Here is a 17,091-nt window from a genome sequence, read left to right on the forward strand (position 1 = left end):
AGTTCTCCCTTCCACTGCGGATTGTGCAGGCGGCACACACACCTGCTGGATAATGGACAGTGGAGCTACGGGGGGCAAGCTCCCTCGGTGGCTAATCTATAAGCAATGCAACTATTTGGTGGCAGGGCCACGATGTTGCGATAAATTAACTTTTCTTTCGGGGAGGACTGTACTGCAGAGAGGACACCGAAGTGGGTGACCCGTCAAATTGGGTTTAGCTGACAAAAACAACAAACAACAAACAACAAAAAAAAAACCCTGTAAAAACATGGAAAAACGATAAAGAGATACACAAAACCAAACCAAACTAAATTAAAATATTTTGCATGAGCCCAGAGCACCCAGGGGCACGATGGGGGATGGTTATCATGGCAGCCAACGAAAAAAAGAAAGGAAAAAAAAACACGAAAATAAAAATGAAACACAAAATGACACAAAGAATTTATCAAACATCCGCTTCCGGCGAAATGGCGATGACAACGTGGGTTCTGAAGAGGCTGGAACGGAATGGTGTGGAACGGATGGGAACGGTACGTACAGCGATGGAATGAAATGAAATGGGAGGTGTTGCTGCCAATTTACAGCAGCCGCCGGGCAGAAAAACGACAGCGATAGAGCGTTGGTAACAAAGAGGGATACAGAAATACTTATGTATGAAAAGAGGGACAGCGACAGATGTGGAAAAGGAAAGAGAAAGAGAAAGAGCGAGGGATGGTGGTAAGAGTAAAAGAAACAAACAGAAAAAAAAACAAAGCAAATTGTTTATTGTTTCATAATTGAAGCCAAGAGGCTGCCTGACCTCATGCTCCCCTCCGCTCCCCTTCCACTTTTCATCCTCTTTCGCTGTCTGGCCATGCCCCACTAGGACCGACAATACTTAGTCACGAAAACGGTATTGTTCCGTATGGAGAGCCATGGCTCAGAATAAATCTTACTTAGAAATACGAGTAAACTTAAAGGATATACTACATATTACAAGTATCGGTGTGTCAAATACATGTCGAATGAATAAATCCTTAACTGATATTCATATCATACAGTTAAGGCCCCAAATGGTAGATTTCACTGAGCAAAAACATTTTATAATTTATTTCATAATTCCAAGAAACCCCCTCCTCCCCCTGGTTGAAACCTGGAATCCCAAACTTTGTTAATTGCCTAAACGCAAATAAATTCCGCTTGGAGTGAGGCCAGGAAAAAATGCAAAGCAAAAGCATTTTATCAGAGCCGTTTAAAATGATTTCCGAAAATGCCCCGGTCCCGACCCCGACCGCGCCACGGCCACGTGTGGCAGACAGTAGCGCCATCTGGCAGGGGTCTCATCTCTGGATTGGGCTCCACATCAATTTCGGTCTAAGCAGCTGTTCTAATCCAAGGCAAAAATGAGCGGAAGATGAACAGGAATGGAGAACGAAAGGGAGAGGGCGAGGACGAGGGAGAAACAAAAACTTCATTAAGCCATGCAACAATAACATTCATTCTCATACACAGAGTACCTGGAACACACACACACACACACGAGGGGGTTGGGGAAGGGGAGTCAGGAAAGAGGGAAAGATTTATAGGCATTTTACACCTGTGGCATCTCGCTTTTTAGGCATCCCCCAAGCATTGAAGCACCCATGCAGACACTTTACCATCCCGAACCCTATCAAGCATTCAATGGAAATGGAAATGGAAATGGACAAACTGCTGAGCTGGCATCCATCCACTCCCACTTCCACTCCCTTTAGGGAGCCCCTCTACCAGCCAGCCCTCTAGTTATGTGTGTGTGTGTGTGTGTGTGCGTGCAAACAAGCTGAAAATTCATTAAACTCGAGCAATAAATTCTTTTAATTGTTTTCTTTGCCATTCATCCCACGCTACACCACTCGACCTCCACTCATTTCGTTCATTTTATTTGATTTTCTGCGTTATTTTTTGCATTTTCTGTGGAGCTCTTTTCTTGTGCACCCAACAATCTCTTGCTGCTGCTCGTTTCGCTTCCATTCTGGCGTTCTGTTGTCCGGATTCCAGGAGTATTTCCATTGGCAACATTTTAATGTTTTACGTGATATGTTTGGCATGTCTTTGACGTGGTGGCAACACGTCCCACACCTCTCCCCCGCTCCCCGCCCAATACCTCACGAACCACTGAACGCTGTGAAAGCGAAAGAGAGGCAGGAAGAGAGCTGTCATTAATTCCTTTCAATTTACCAAAAATAAAAGGAAGAAACAGTTGCGAAAGGAGCTAAAGACCAGCAGCACCAGCAACTGTGGCAACTGCGGCAACTGTACCTGCTAATGAGGCGGCAGTACAGTCCCGTACAGTCTCGACTTCGAAAAACTTTGACAGTTGCATCATTAATACCCTGAGGGGCTGTGCCTGTGCCTGGGCCTGGGTCTGGGGCTGGGTCTGGGAGTATACGAGTATAATGAATTGACAGCCTTGTCAAGAACCCTCAACTAATGGCTCTCCCTCTCTTCTCCTTACAGGTGTCTACGGCATCGACCTGTTTCATGTTGTAATTCGAGGACTTTCGGTAAGTTTCAATCATCGAGTACGGACTACCCCAAAAGGCAAACAACGGCCTGGGCAACGGGGGGAGTATTGGTTATTGGGACTGGGGGCGAATCGGAAAAGTATCTGCTATCTTCTAGTTGATTTGTTGCATTCTCTCGGCTGTGTGTGTGCAAAACAAAGTTTTGGAGGGAGCTGCAACATCGAACGGATAACAGAGATTGTCCTCCAGCTGCAGCTCCAGCAACAACAACGGCAACGGCAACAGCAACTGGCAGCGAAAAGTTTCGATATAGTTTTGAGGTCAGTTTGCCAGAGAAATGGAGCGGGGACGAGGCTTGCAGTTCGAGTAGAGTTACACAAATCTCTGCAGCCGCCTCTCCGCCCTCTCTCCGGGCAAAAGATTAGCGGACATTGTTTGAGTATACACGTAAATCGAGAAAAGTTTTGTTGTGGCTCCCAAACTGAGGGTAAATTAAAGTTTCCCTTCGGGAAATCAGCCGCACTAAAGGTGAACACTTGAAGCCGTCGAGAAGGGTATAAATCTCATACGACCATCGACGATAATGTCTGCCGTTGAAAGTTGAAATCTTCTTAATTGGTTGATTTGACTAACTGAAGCGATGGCTATATTAATTATATAACACACCACAAACCATATTCATCGGAGCCACTCAGGCCTGCTGGCACATTACATAATTGTGCCCAACACCCGTTTCCAATCAAATCCGGTCAAAGTCGAATTTACTCAACATCCAAGAGAACAAAGCCCGCTTACACCAATCATCGAATCACCTAATAGGACGTCGCACTAAGACCTAATACTTAAGCAAGATATCAATCAGAATTATGAAACAAAACCCAAAAACACCCGAAAATACACAGAAGCATAAGAGAAACGAGCGGGAACGTTGTGAGCCGCGGCAAGGGCTGCGGCTCTACTTAGACATATGCGAAAATGCTGTTCTGCCTTCGACAGACGCAAATATTTATCCAACTTGTAATGTGGTTCTGTCAACATATGAAAAGGACTACAAGGAAGCCGCGCACTCTGGCGCTCAAGTATGTAAATCCAACCAGATCGAGTCCCATTTGCACAACAGCATAATAGACCCAATAAAACCCGATCAAAATTCATCCTGACGAGGCCCAGTGCCAATTGGATTCAGACTCGTTTAGAGAAGCCACTTATCTGCTCAGATTTTCGAAGCGTAGAGTTCTTTCTAAAGAAGAAGGCATCCTTCCTCTGGCTTGACCCATTGATAGTTCGGGGATCCGAGTGTCCGAGTGAGAGGACACAAATTAAAGTGCTCCTTCAGACGCTTGTCACAGGTGCCAGAGGATTGGCCAGGATGTCTTAATCAGCTGCAACGGACACAAACAGGCGTGGCACAGTCCTTGACAATCCTCTTTCTCTCTCTGTCTCTGCCTCTGTCTTTTTCCATCTCCTACTCAAAGGCAGAGGCAAAGGCAGGGCATACGTTGGGCGTCTCATGCACTGGACCTGGTTCACCTGCTGCTGAGGAGCACCTGGCCAGGGCTTAAGTCAATGCCAATATATTAAACTTATTGTGCATGGCATGCGACATAGTGGCCCATGGCCCATCCAAGCCCCAGGCTCCCATGGCCCCTCCCACATGCCACCTTAGAGCTTGGGGCATTGCCCAGTGGCCATGCTGCACTTCCGGCTGTCGTCCTTGCGGCAACGTTTGACATTTCGCAAAGCCACCACTCTCCGGCTCCCTATGCCACCACCCGTACCTCTACTTCTCCCTTTGGCCTGGGTGAGTCCCTGCTGGCATCTCGCTCCATTTGGTTTCTGTGCCAGGCGCTGTCGCCGTCGCCATGTGCACATCCTCTCCGTGCCTGATCCTGGTCCATCCTCCTCCTGGGCCATCTATGGCTCTGCTGCTCGTCCTTGTCGCTGTTCATTTCAGGAAATGCATTTCGTCAGCGTTCAATGAAAACGAAATTGCCAATTTCAATGAGGATGAAAAGAGAAAGCAGCAGAAGGCAAGAGGCATGTGGCAGGAGGCGTGAGGCGTGAGGCAGGAGCAGCAGAGACAAGCGATAGGAGGAGCAGTAGCTGCAGGCTGAATCAGACAGTCAATGCGATGCTGTCGTTGCTGCTGCTGTGATTATCTCGCTTTACTCGTACGATTCCTACGAATGCAAAAACCAAAGAATTTGACACCCAAATTCATGAGGGCCAAGAAGAAAGAGACGCGGAGAAGAAGGGAAAACACAATGGGAGAAATGGGAGAGTGAGATCAACGATTACGTTCCAAGACGGCAGTCATCCACGTGACTAACCCACAGAAAATGCATGGAAATGCACTGCCAACAGTTTCCATGGCTTGGAGTACATTAGTGGGCTGCTGCCGGCGGAAAAGGGAGGCAGAGGCTGTCATCTGGCGGGGAAACCTTAGACCAGTTATGAGAGCCACTGCGTAAATCAACTCGAACGCTCAATTTCCAACCAAATGAAAGCCAAACAAGGGAAAACCGTTTACTTTTACTTAAGCACCAGAGGGCGGGGAGGGAAAACCAAGCCTCCCACGCCGTCCGTGCCACCCATGCCACCCATGCCTCTCAGCAGCTCTTAGACTCTCATTGTAGTCTGCCCCGTTGTGCCTTGCACTCCTCCATAAGCAGGCCCTCTCTGTATCGCCACCTCTTAGCTGTAACAGCCATTGGCAATCCAAACAAAAGCCGTGGAAAATTATGTCAATGGCATCGTTGTCCTGGTCGGGTTATGACTCTGAACCTCCTTCAAGCTCCACTGTTTCCACTCGCCGTCTAACTGGTGCCTCCAGCTGCTCCTCCATTTCCTTTTCGGTGCTTCTGCTGATGCCATTATCGCCAGCTTTTGCCGCGTTCCAGTCAAACAGACCGTCAAGCCCCTTCCGTTAACTGAATCCTTACCAACACTGCTGTACACCGTACCTGCAATGCCCCCACAAAACCCCATCCTCTGGCCCAGATCCAGGACGCCTCCCTCGAGCACCCCACCCCGGTTTAGCACTCCGTACTCGTAATCGGGATGCGTTCGTCGTCGTTGCCTATCAAAACCAAAATTGAATACAAAAATCTCATCAAAAATCGATTAGAGCTGTGTGGGCTAAGGGGGAGTGGGGGAAAGAGGGCTGGAACTATGGAGGAGAAGTGACATCGGTACTCGTAGATGGCAGCCAAGTATTTTATATGGCAGCACGCCGCACTGCACCGAGAATCGTGTTAATAAACGAGTTTTGTCGCCAGGAAAGCCACTGCCACTGCCACCCGATCCACCTGCTGCCACCCGCTGCCACCCGCTGCCACGTGCTCCTTTGCGGCATCGTGCTCCTTGTTGGCATCATCGTTACGGCCAATTCCCGTTGAAAGCAGCAAGTGGATTGAATAAATAACGCCGCCAAATGCAATTTGGGAAATTAAAACCAAAGTAGTGAAAACTTTAGTCCTCCCTCCTCCCTCCACCCTCCACCATCCATCCTCCACCCAACAAAATTGAACCGAGCGATTTCTGTGGCGCCGTCTTTAACCAAACGCAACCCCAAAACCCAATTCCCCCATCCGTGAGACCCTCTGGCCCCAATGTCAGTCGTATTATCAGCGTCGGGAATCATTTTTGCGGATTGGTAAACTTTCTCTCCTAACGACGGCCAACGAGGAAAATGATGACGATGACGATGGAGAGGAGAAGGAGAAGGAGGAGGTGCTCCGGCTCAAGCCGCATCGAATTGGAGAGCCAAGTGTTCATTTGTAAAATTAATAAAAATAGTTTTCGCACTCGCCCCTCTCTGGCCCGCCTCCTAATGGCACTCACTCGCTCTTAAGTTTCGAAACGAGCGAAGGAAACTTTGTCTCGCCCATGGGCTTTAATGAATACGAATGAAACTTCAGCCGTCAGCCTTCAGCCTTGAACAACATCGAATCCCATACGAGTGTCCTGAATCCAGTCAGAGTTTTTCCATATATTGAACAATAGTTCTCCGAGGTTCTCAAAAGAACCTCAACCCTGGAACCCTTTTATTTGTATTCCCGTATGTTACTATAGACAGTACTCGTACAAGGGTGGAATTCCGCAGTTGTTTGAGTTGGATTATTCTTAAATTAGTGACCGAATATGGGATGTCTGATATGTAGAAAAAGACCTTAAATTCATAGTCGAAACACTCGGAATAGATTTACCACTCCCACGCCCTGTTTTCACTCTCCAATAGATTGGGGAATCCTTAGAATAGATGTCATCTTCTGCATGTTATTTGCTGGCCTGTCGACCAATTTAAATGTCCCATCCTGACCCTTCCTTGGGACATGTGTACACACATGTACGTACACATATTCGTATCTGCCCTTCCGCCTCCCCGTGTGGCACTATGTGTGTTCTATGGGCTATATTCGATGCCCCCATGCAGCATTTACCAATGTACACAAAAGGCGAAAGCAAAATGTGTTTTGTCAGTGACATGGAAATCAACTGAAGCGATGTGCGCGATTTACGGACCGAGGACGATTCGTAGGGCTGAATTCGTAGGGTGTTTACTGGGATTGGGACTGAAGATGGGGTGGGATGGGGGATGGAATTGGAATTGGAATTGGGACTGGAACCGGTGCTCGGGGTGTCTCGATAAACTGTTTGACACACACACACACACACTCAGGCACACAGGGACACATGGAGAGGCACGTGTGTCCGCGCCCACTTCCGCTCATACATAGGGAGGCGAGGACAACTCAATTAAGCATGCACAATGCACACGAATTTCGACTTGTTCTCTCTCGCAATCCCCAATCCCCAATCCCCAATCTCCAATTTCAGTAGCTGTGGCAGTGCCAGTGGCAGTGGCAGTACCCGTACTTCTTCCCGGCTGTTGGGCTCCTGGGAGAATTTTCAATGCATGCTGCATCCACAGAAATTGTGCAAAATATCGCATACAGAAGGAAAAGCAGGAAAAATGATGCGAAAGGGGTGGGCTGGGTGGCTGGAATAAAAATTGTTTTATATTTGAGTCACATAAATTTCCATTGATTTTTTTTTTTTTTATTTATTTTTGTTCACTTTCGTTGGCGGGGCCTTAATTCTTGTTTTTCGTTCGTGCCTTTGGGCGAACTCGACGCTGGCGGGGTCTTTAATTCGTAAGCTTCCGGCAAACGGAAAACCGACTGGCAGCGGCAACTGACAGCCGCAGAGACGGCAGGCGATAGACTCGTTGCACTCTTGAAAAACGAAACGAAAGTTGTGGCAAGCCGGGGATAACCGTTTGGATCTGAGAGGTGCTAAAGTGTCCGCGGCAAAGGAGTCGATATCTCCCCGCCCCCTCCTGCTCGAGGACTCTAGTGGTAAATGGAAACTCATTCTCCTTTAAGATTTAAGGAAAGTCATTTTCCCGACAGTTTCCCTATGGAACGATCTAGTGCCTGAAGACACCTTTCAGATTGAGTTAGCAAGGAAGGAAATCGGAAGGACGGGTTTGGCAAGGGTTTGAAGTGAGAAAAATATGCAAGCGATCTTTTGGAGAAATTAAGTATCTCGAAATGTGTATCTATCCATCCATCCCCGGGCCTAGACCGAATGGAACGGAATGGAACGTTCCAAACAGAACCCAATCGGAGTCATCGCTTCGGGGGGGGGCAAAACCATTTGCCCGACAAATGACACAGCAATGGAATTGGAAATAAATAAGGGACCCGACCTTTGACGCCTGCTTGGGGTTGCCTGCCTTCGCTGCTATCTCCGCTTTCACTACCCCTTGCTGACCCGCCCTCCTGGGCGACCTTCCTGCTGTCTGCTATCTGCTGTCTGTTTGTTTGCTTAATAAATGAATGTGGAAAGTGCTCTGAATATTTGTACAATGTTTTCCTTTTGGCTCCCTGCTTTCCTTTCTCAGCTCCCTGTTCCTTGCCTTCGTTCGCATTATCCCCCAGCTTTTCTCTACTTTTCCCGGCTTTACTCTCTGGTCTATTCTGGTCTGGCCCCGACCACAACTCTCTGTATCTATTATCGCAATTCCAATTGCGGACTACGCGTGGCATTTTTTTGTCATTTGGTTTTTATACCCGATACTCAAAAGAGTATAGGGGTATATTAAATTTGTGGTGAAAATGGATGTGTGTAACGTCTAGAAGGAAGCGTTTCCGACCCCATTAAGGATATATATTCTTGATCAGACGAGTCGGTTGAGTCCTCTCTGTCTTTCCGTCCGTCAGTCCATCCCTATGAGCGCCCAGTGCTCAAAGACTATAAGAGCTAGAGCAACGACATTTTGTATCCAAACTTCTTCTTCCAAATATGTCACTATTACACGTATATTTCAAAATTTCGTCCCACTACCTTCCGCCCCCGCAAAGGACGAAAATCTGTGGCCACAATATTGAAGATACGAGAAAATTAAAAGCGCACAATCATAGAAAATTACCATATCTATCAGATTGCCAAATCTAGATCGGATCGGATTAGTATTATAGCCAAAAGTAAGAAATCAGTCGCTACGCAGCGCCCAACGACACGCTCAGACTTATTTTCTGTCTCTCTCGCACGCACTCTTTGTCGTGTCGTGCAATGTTAGGGACGTCTTGGGGAGGAGAGCCCCAAAGTATGACAAAGTATCCGGTATAAATGTAGAGTTGCGGTCGCCGCAGCAACTCACAAGGTTTCCCCTCGTTTAATATTGATTTATCGGTATTGCGCATTGTGCACTAAGTTAACCGCAATATTTGACCTGTCCCCATGCGCTCCGGGAGGAGCAACTGCCTCCCGAATCCCCAAAGCGGGACTAACCCTCTTGGCTAATGCTATTTATCTTACTGTGCGTAGAGCCAACTCTGTCTCTGTTCCTGGCTATGGGCTCTGTCTGGGTGCCTACTTTGGTGGCGTTATCAATCAATGGAAATCGATTTGTTGAGCACAATCAACGAGGGGGCGGCACCAGCCCCAGCCCCAGTACCAGCACCAGAACCAACACCCAGCACTCACACAAACAAAACCCCCTGCACTTGGGCATGCCGCGCACAACCCTCTTAACACTTAAGTAGGCAGCATTCTCCTGATACTCATCCCCATCCCCATACCCATCGTTGTCTTGTCTCGTCCTCGTCCCCGTTCATTGAACTCTATCTACCTATATGTATCCCTCCCCCCACAGGGGGTGTCTTTGTCAGATAATTTTGGGGGTGGCTCTGTCTGTATAGCCCGGAACGCGATGTCACTTTGTCAGCATGCTTGGGGGCTCTAAAAATAAAAGTTTTTGCCAGCGCAGCTTAGCCCTAGCTGAAACTAATTTGCCAAGCAACAAACTGATACCGAAGCGGAAACGGAAACTAAAGCTAGAGCTCAACCTTCAACCTTCCACTGGCTACAACTCTGACTCATCGATGACGTTGTGTGTGGACTCTGTCAATCAGCGAAACCTCACCCAATCCCAGGGATAAAGCCCGGACCAACCACTTGACTCCGACTCTGACTCAGACATAGTCCCATTCCCAGTCCCAGTCCCAGTCCCTTTGCCATTACCATTCTACCCGAAAAGCATAATTGAGCCGCGATGTCCCGATGTTGTTGCCGACTTAGCGCTAAACGTTTTGTGGTCCAAGTCCCCACCTATGGGCCCCTTTCCTGTCACTCCTGCCACACACAGCACAGCCCGCACACACACGAAATGAGCGCCAACTGTTGCTACATGGCGGTGGAGGCATATGTGATGTGGCTGGGGCTGCGTTGGACTTGGCAGGGCGGAGCGGGGTGGGTGGGTGTCGACCACCTTAATGACCATAATCCCAGCTCATAAAGTATGCAACGGGTCTGGGCTGGAACAGTCAGTGGCATGTTCGGCCTGAGGAAGGGGAAAAAACGTGGACACGGACATGGGTCTTAAGTTATTAAGCGCATTTAGTGGTAGATTGGAAAATACTTACCCAAATTGAGTTGCTGTTGGCTGACTCTCAACCCGGACCCCAGCCATATGGAAATCATGATCTGGGGAGTGGCGCAGACCAGACCTCCGTCTAATGAAGCTTCACAGCTCGGGCTCGGGCCAGCTCATCTTTCTCTCTGGCTGGCCCTGCCTTATCCGCACAGTTGACACTCTTAGCCTAATTTGTCTTCGCCTTCAGTGGCAGTGGCAGTCGCAGGCCAAGTCCCAGTCACAGTTGCAGTTGCAGTTCTAGTTCCACGCCCAGCCACTTGGCAACTGCAGGCAAGTGCCTTCAGCTGCATAAATCTTGCAAATCCAAACTTATCAGAACGTCTGCAACGCTGGCAGGCTCTGGCTCTGGCTCCGGCTCTGGCTCTATCCTGACCAGAAGGGAACTGCCAGCCAACTGGGGAAGTGGCAACAATTTCGGCTGCTGCCTCAGGGGCTGCCTCTTGCTTATGCGGCGAGTGTTGCAATACTCATATATCTTGCTGCCTCCTCCGCCAACGTCTTTATTCCACTGAAATTGGAGAAAACCCTTGTCTTGCTGCGGGGTCGAAACATTGAATACCCTTGCGGTTCCCTTAGTACTTCGATATTGGGAATACATTTGGGATATATGCGGATATATATTATATTATCTTCTCAGATTCCAATCTTGGTGTTTGGTTGTGATATATGGCAGGAGCTCGTCTTCCAGTGCATTGCAACTACATCGTACATCGTGGGACCAAAGCTGGGATTGGCCAAGGGGTAAACTAGTGCTGGGACTGGGACCCGAGCTCCATAACTCCAACATGGAGTGGAGTGGGATCGGGAGAGGAGCTCCTCTGTGCATTGTTGTGCATATACAATGTGTTGGCCCCGTTCTGGCCACTTCCTCCTCACACTTGCCTGATGGCGGATGGCGGATGGCTGATGGCGGATGGCGGATGGCTGATGGTGGTGGCGCTGGTGGCGGTGACGTTGACATTTTGAGTGTCATTTTGTTGGCTTGGCTTTCCCCGGTTCCACTCCGCTCCGTTCCGCTTCGTTCCGCTCCCTTCTGTTCCACTGCTGCTGCTGCCACGATCCGTCTTGGCCAGTTTTCGTGGAGTTTATTCAGCTCGGGTTTTCGGTATTGGGTTTTGGGCTTTGGGCTTTGAGCTTTGAGCTGGCTTGGCACGCACTCCCCACTGCCGCCGCCTACGATGGCGCTCGCTGCCACATTTTGTGGCAAGCGGAAACACATTACATAGTCGGCAGCTTGACAACAGTCGCAGCAGCAGCTCCTCGGCAAGAACAACAGCGTGTGGGCATGGAATGGAAAAGGATGGCGAAGCGCCTGGCGACAACAGCCGGAAACGGAAATAGAATAAAGTGGCTTTCTGGCTGATGTGTCGCTCGCTCCACGACTCGACTCCACTCAGGCCACACACCACACGCCACATAGCACACCAGCCTACGCCCAGTCCCAGGGCCAAGGCGAGGATGAGGATGAGGATGAGAACGAGGATGAAGACGAGGGCAGGACGCTTTCTTGAGGCTACCCCTTGGACGGGCCAACAATTTATACCAATTGTCGGCGTCGTCGCCAACATTTCATTAACTTTGACTTATGGTCCATGTCCATGCTTGACCTCCTGGCCGGCGTCTTCACTCTGGTTAATTACCCGGCCACCACTCGAGCAGAGGGCCACGGAGATGGCGATGGAGTGATGGAGCAGAGTGGAGTGCCGCCATTAGGGTCCTGTCCATCAGCTGGCACCAGAAGAGGCCCCGGAGAGCAGGGAACACACGGCCCTGTTGACTCTGCTGAAAGCCAATAAACTGGGTCACCAAAAAGAACAGGAGCAGCGACTGCGATTATTGCAGATTAGAGGCGAAAGATCCTTTTGTTGACTGTGTGCACTGTGCACTCCTGCCTCCAGTCCTTTGAGCACTCTATTGTAATGTCTTAATCTACTCGTTGAAAGTCCAGTCAACTGCCATCCGACCTCCTTTAATTGCTCCAATATGTATCTGGTGAGACCGTTTTTCCTCGGATTACCACTTCATTTGGAAGCCAGCAATCAAAATTGAATGTTTCCGAATCAAGCCTGACCTTCAATGGGACCATAAAAGCTTTGAAGGGTAGGTTTTCAAGAAAATCGATTTCAAGCACGAGTATTGCTATTCCTGCGAAAGATACAGCTCAACCCCACTCATTGGAATTCCCCAATAAACTCTATCCGGGTGGCAAAACATTCCCAAGGCTCGCATTAACCCAGCCCCAGTTCCAGTTCCAGTCGCAGCAACAAAATGTTAATACGAAACGTTTTATTGCCCAAAGAGGAAACCAGAAGCGATGTACTCCTAGCAACTGAAAGTGGAACTACTTGGAATTTTGGTTTGGTTTGACGGTATGGGGGCGTGGCGATGTGGCGATGTGGCGGTGTGGCGGTGTGGGGGAGGTGTGTGCCACAAATTGCAATGGGGCCATGACAAAAGGGGTGTGTGGTCTTTCGGCTCGGGAGAGGGGCGTGTGACTGTTGTAAATTTCCGTTTTTTTTTGCTATTTTTGGAGCGACTTGTTTTATATTTGGTTTGTGCCGCGCGAAAAATCGTTATAGAAAGTTATGGAACGAGACGGAGAGCGACAGCACAACAATCAGAGCGAATGTGGAAAGGAAAAACCAGTGAAAAAAAAGAAGAAGACAAAGACACGAACAAGGAGAAGGAGAAGTAGAAGTAGAAGGAGAGGCAGAAGGAGAGGCAGAAGGAGAAGAAACACGCAGAGACGTGACTGGAATAGCATTCCAATAATTGAAGGCTGCGACGACAGTCAAAGAAGGCGAATTAAAGCCAACATGAAGTATGGCAGCCATTCGTTTCTTTCCGCAGTCCACAGTGCCCCTCCCCCCATAACCAAGCTCCACCCACCCCCCCTTCACCCAGCTAATATAACGTATGTGTGTCAGACGTGTGGGGCAGGGGGAGGGCAGAGGGGCAGCGGGGCAGCGTGGCAGCGGGGCAGCGCGGCAGCGGGGCAGAGTGAGGGCCTTCAAAACACATTAGTCCGAAGCCCGCTTCGTCCCGCTCTCGCACTTGAGTGGCGGCTGAGTAGAGAAGTTTATGGATTGCATGCGCTTTAGTTGAGTTCTCCGAGGCTGCAGCTGCAACCCCACTGATAATGGACTGACAGTGAGCCACCCACCCACCCAGCCGCCCACTCTCCCCGTCTCACTCTCACGTTGTGCTAAAACTTTCATCGCTATCAGTTTAAATGCTGAAAGCTCAAAGAGGCATTATGCCCGCTTGGCTGCGAATGGATGGAGCTATAGCTATACCCTGCCATAGCAGGGGGGACACCGACACTCCCCCTCTGGCAGGTTGAATGTATCCAATTTTAAATATGCATTAAGCCAATGAAAACTTGTGCCATAAAACCCGCTCAGCACGCACCGAGATGTGTCAGAGCCGGACCCGAATCCGGGGCTGGAGATGCCAAGGGACTGGCATGGGGAATGGCAATAGGATTCGGGTTTTAGTTTGAGTTTCAGCTTGAGCTTGGGGGTTTGCCCGTTTGGAGCGTGCATTCCAGGTGATAGCCAAAACACTTAATCGTCACTCACATTCACACACAGTCAGACACACAGTCAGACAAAGACACGAAACATGGACCAAATAATATTAGCATCATGTTGGACGCTAACTTTTACGATCCATTTAGGAACAGGAGAGAATGCTTGCTTGGGTTCAAGAACGAGAACGAACTAATGGTATACCCTGGGTACATCTCTCACAGCAGTATTTAAGCCATACTTTTGGCCATACTATCCTTGGAAATCCATCTGTTCAATCGATACGGCTCTCCTATTTATCAAAAATTCGTAATCTGCGATATGAATAGATAGATTGATTGCCAGATAGGACTGGAATGGGAATATTTACTATACTTTCAAGGGTTTTAAATGACTCCTTCTGTGTACCCACTGAAGGCGTTTAGAGGCGAAAAACTGAAAAGAATTGGGACGTTTAAGCCGCTTAAAGCTGTTCCTGGATGGATGCCATTCGGGGACGGCATGAAATACTCCATCAATTAAAGGCGGCTCAAGTCGTATCTCCCTCAGGCCATAGGTGGTTCTCCACTCCGGAGATGAATGGAGTTGAGGACACCTCGCCTGCTATCAGTTTTAATTTATGCTGAACTGATTTCATTAATGGATCCTTAGGCCCGTAAGCAACACATTTTCCTGCCTGGGACTGTGACTGTGACACCCATTGAACCAACACCCAAACCAAAACCCAATCCAATCCAATCCAATCCAATTCAATTCAATCCCCCCCTAACCATCACACCTTTACCTGGCACGAGTTTGTCAGTCAGTCAGTCAGTCAATCAGTTAGTCAAAAGCAGTTCTGCCAGTCACTCAACCCTCGAGTGTGTGTACAAGCCATATAACAAATTTGATTTGTATGTGTTTATTTGGGGGTGGTCCCAACAGTTCTGACACCTGCAAAATTTTCGCGGAATCCTCCCAGAAACGAGGTCTCTTCTGATGGCAGGACCTCCCAGTTTTTCACACACACTTAACTCTCTTTTAGTAGTGGCTTTCGGATTGATTAGTTCCAGAGTGCTGCCTCAGCCCTCCATAACCTTTCAGTCCTTGACATAATCCCTACCCAGATACCCAGATACGATACCTAGCTCAAAGCCCTACTAAAAGCAGGTATCGTATTTTTTACTGAGTCAGATCCGAAAATTTCGGTTTTATTTTCGCGCTCACTCTCAATAGAATATGCTGGTAGAGAGAATGGGAAAGCAACACGCAAATTTGCTAGGCTTTTGCCTGGAAATCTGTATTTGTGTGTTTCGCACGTTTTCTTGCTATTAGTCCCAATCGGAGTGAAGGAAGGATTGGCAATGATCGAGAGCATTGAAGGGGCATGAGTACTGCGGATTCAACCACTCTTTCGTGTGCCTTTCACATGTTCACTTTCTCAAGTCCTTTCATTGCAAACTCTCTCTTTCACCTCACCCTCAGCGTTCTTCCTTAATATCCTTTCTTTGGACAACTTTGGTGGCACACCCCGTGGGGGTTGGGGGTGGGGCTGGCACTGTCGCTTTGTTGGTGTTGTTTGTCATGTTTGTTTTCGCCTCGTTTGCCATCTTCGTCCTCATCTCCTGCCCCACACCCCCTTCCATTAGAGCACTCTCTCTCTCTCACTATTTTGCGTGTCGCCATTTTCATTTGGCAAACATTACAATTCTACCGTTATGGCCGTTGCCGTTGCCGTTGTTTTTGTCAACGGTACTACTCGCCCACGTCATCATCATCATAGTCCGCATTTTCGTTCTCATTTTCATCCTTATTCTCATCCTGCTGATGGTGGGAACGGTGGGAAGGCACAACCGCACAAACATCTTAGTCACTTTCACTTTTCATTACACTTTTCGCTTTCGTTCCGCGCTCTCTCCCTCTCTCTCTGTCTATTCCGTTTGGCTTTCTTTTATCGTTGTGTGCTTTTGTCATGCGGTGCTTAGCATGACAATCTCCATCCATTGTTAGTACTAAAATTCACGAGGCCATTGCCTTTCTTTCGATACCCTTTCTCTCTTTGTATCATGAGAACTAGCACTTCGGCTTTAACGAGTAAATTTCAGTAATCGATTGCTTCGATTGCTTTGATTGGATCGATTGTTTCGATTGTCTTCTAAATACTCTCTGGGTGGCTGGGTCTGTGTAACGTCTCTACCAGAGAGAGAGAGAGAGAGAGAGAGAGAGAAGAAAGAGCTGTGCATTGTCTGATCCTATCTAGATCTTGGCCTCTCCTGAGAGTTATCGATAGCAATGCACTCTTCCTCCAAATATTTCGATATGAAGGACTACGATGGATCGCCAAATATTCCAGTTTATTCTGCAGCCATTTGTTGAAGGCTTTTTTGAAGTCAAAACTGCAATCACCAACTGATTAAGTGCCATATCACATTCTCCTATCAAGTGGCCCACTTTGTTAAACAAAAATATTTACATGGCACTAGCTCTGCTCTCTCTCCTCTCTCCTCTCACCCACAACCCACATACCCTCTGTCGATCTGTGCTCTTAGCCATAATGGAAATAATTCTTCAAAGGTGCTCACTGTGAAAGCGAAAACTGCTGCCTCAATTGAAGAGCAGTGCGGAAAGCTGCAGAATATTAACTAAAGTTCGGGCGCTCAAAATTATCCCATAGAAATGAATGATGATGGAAGTTGTATTGCGATGGTGCTGGGGGGGGAGTGCTGAGCATTCAGTGGCCAGACAGAGCAACAATGCTCTTACGTCCCGCTCTACCATACCGTTGTCCATCTCTTCATGGATTGCAAGTGCTTGCATAACGTGGAAAAACATCAGAAATAAGGGGCAACAATTTGGGTTGAGATAAATTGCATGTTTCGTTTACGTGGCCCGCTGCACATGCAATTGCCAGGAAGTCAGACCACTCACCCACTCACCCACCCACCCAGGCACATGGTCCGGTCTAGACCACCGTCGCGTGCCTTGGGGCAGCTTTCGCTCTTGTTCTCTTCGTGCCCCCTGCCCCCTGCCCCCTGCCTGGTCCGTTAGTTGTTTTGCATAATTAATGCCATCATAGGCAGAGGTAATTGCATCTAACCCATTGCCCACCTCGTTGTCCTGCCGCAATGTGGCCATAATGACGGTATCAGCCCTAAGA

General features: G+C 48.4%; 1 protein-coding gene across 4 annotated transcripts in view; it reads left to right on the forward strand.

The window, feature by feature from the left end:
- Positions 1-17,091, forward strand: part of LOC6599209 (AF4/FMR2 family member 4) — a 79,335-nt gene that overhangs the window by 46,823 nt on the left and 15,421 nt on the right. For all 4 annotated transcript variants that reach the window (XM_026992479.1, XM_026992480.1, XM_026992481.1 and 1 more), the window contains exon 2: positions 2,476-2,522. The gene's annotated coding sequence lies outside the window, so the exon portion shown is untranslated. The remainder of the gene's footprint in view (positions 1-2,475; positions 2,523-17,091) is intronic.

The sequence above is a fragment of the Drosophila persimilis genome, unplaced genomic scaffold, assembly GCF_003286085.1.
Source record: "Drosophila persimilis strain 14011-0111.01,24,50 unplaced genomic scaffold, DperRS2 tig00000735-arrow-arrow-pilon, whole genome shotgun sequence".
Classification (NCBI taxonomy): Eukaryota; Metazoa; Arthropoda; class Insecta; order Diptera; family Drosophilidae; genus Drosophila; species Drosophila persimilis.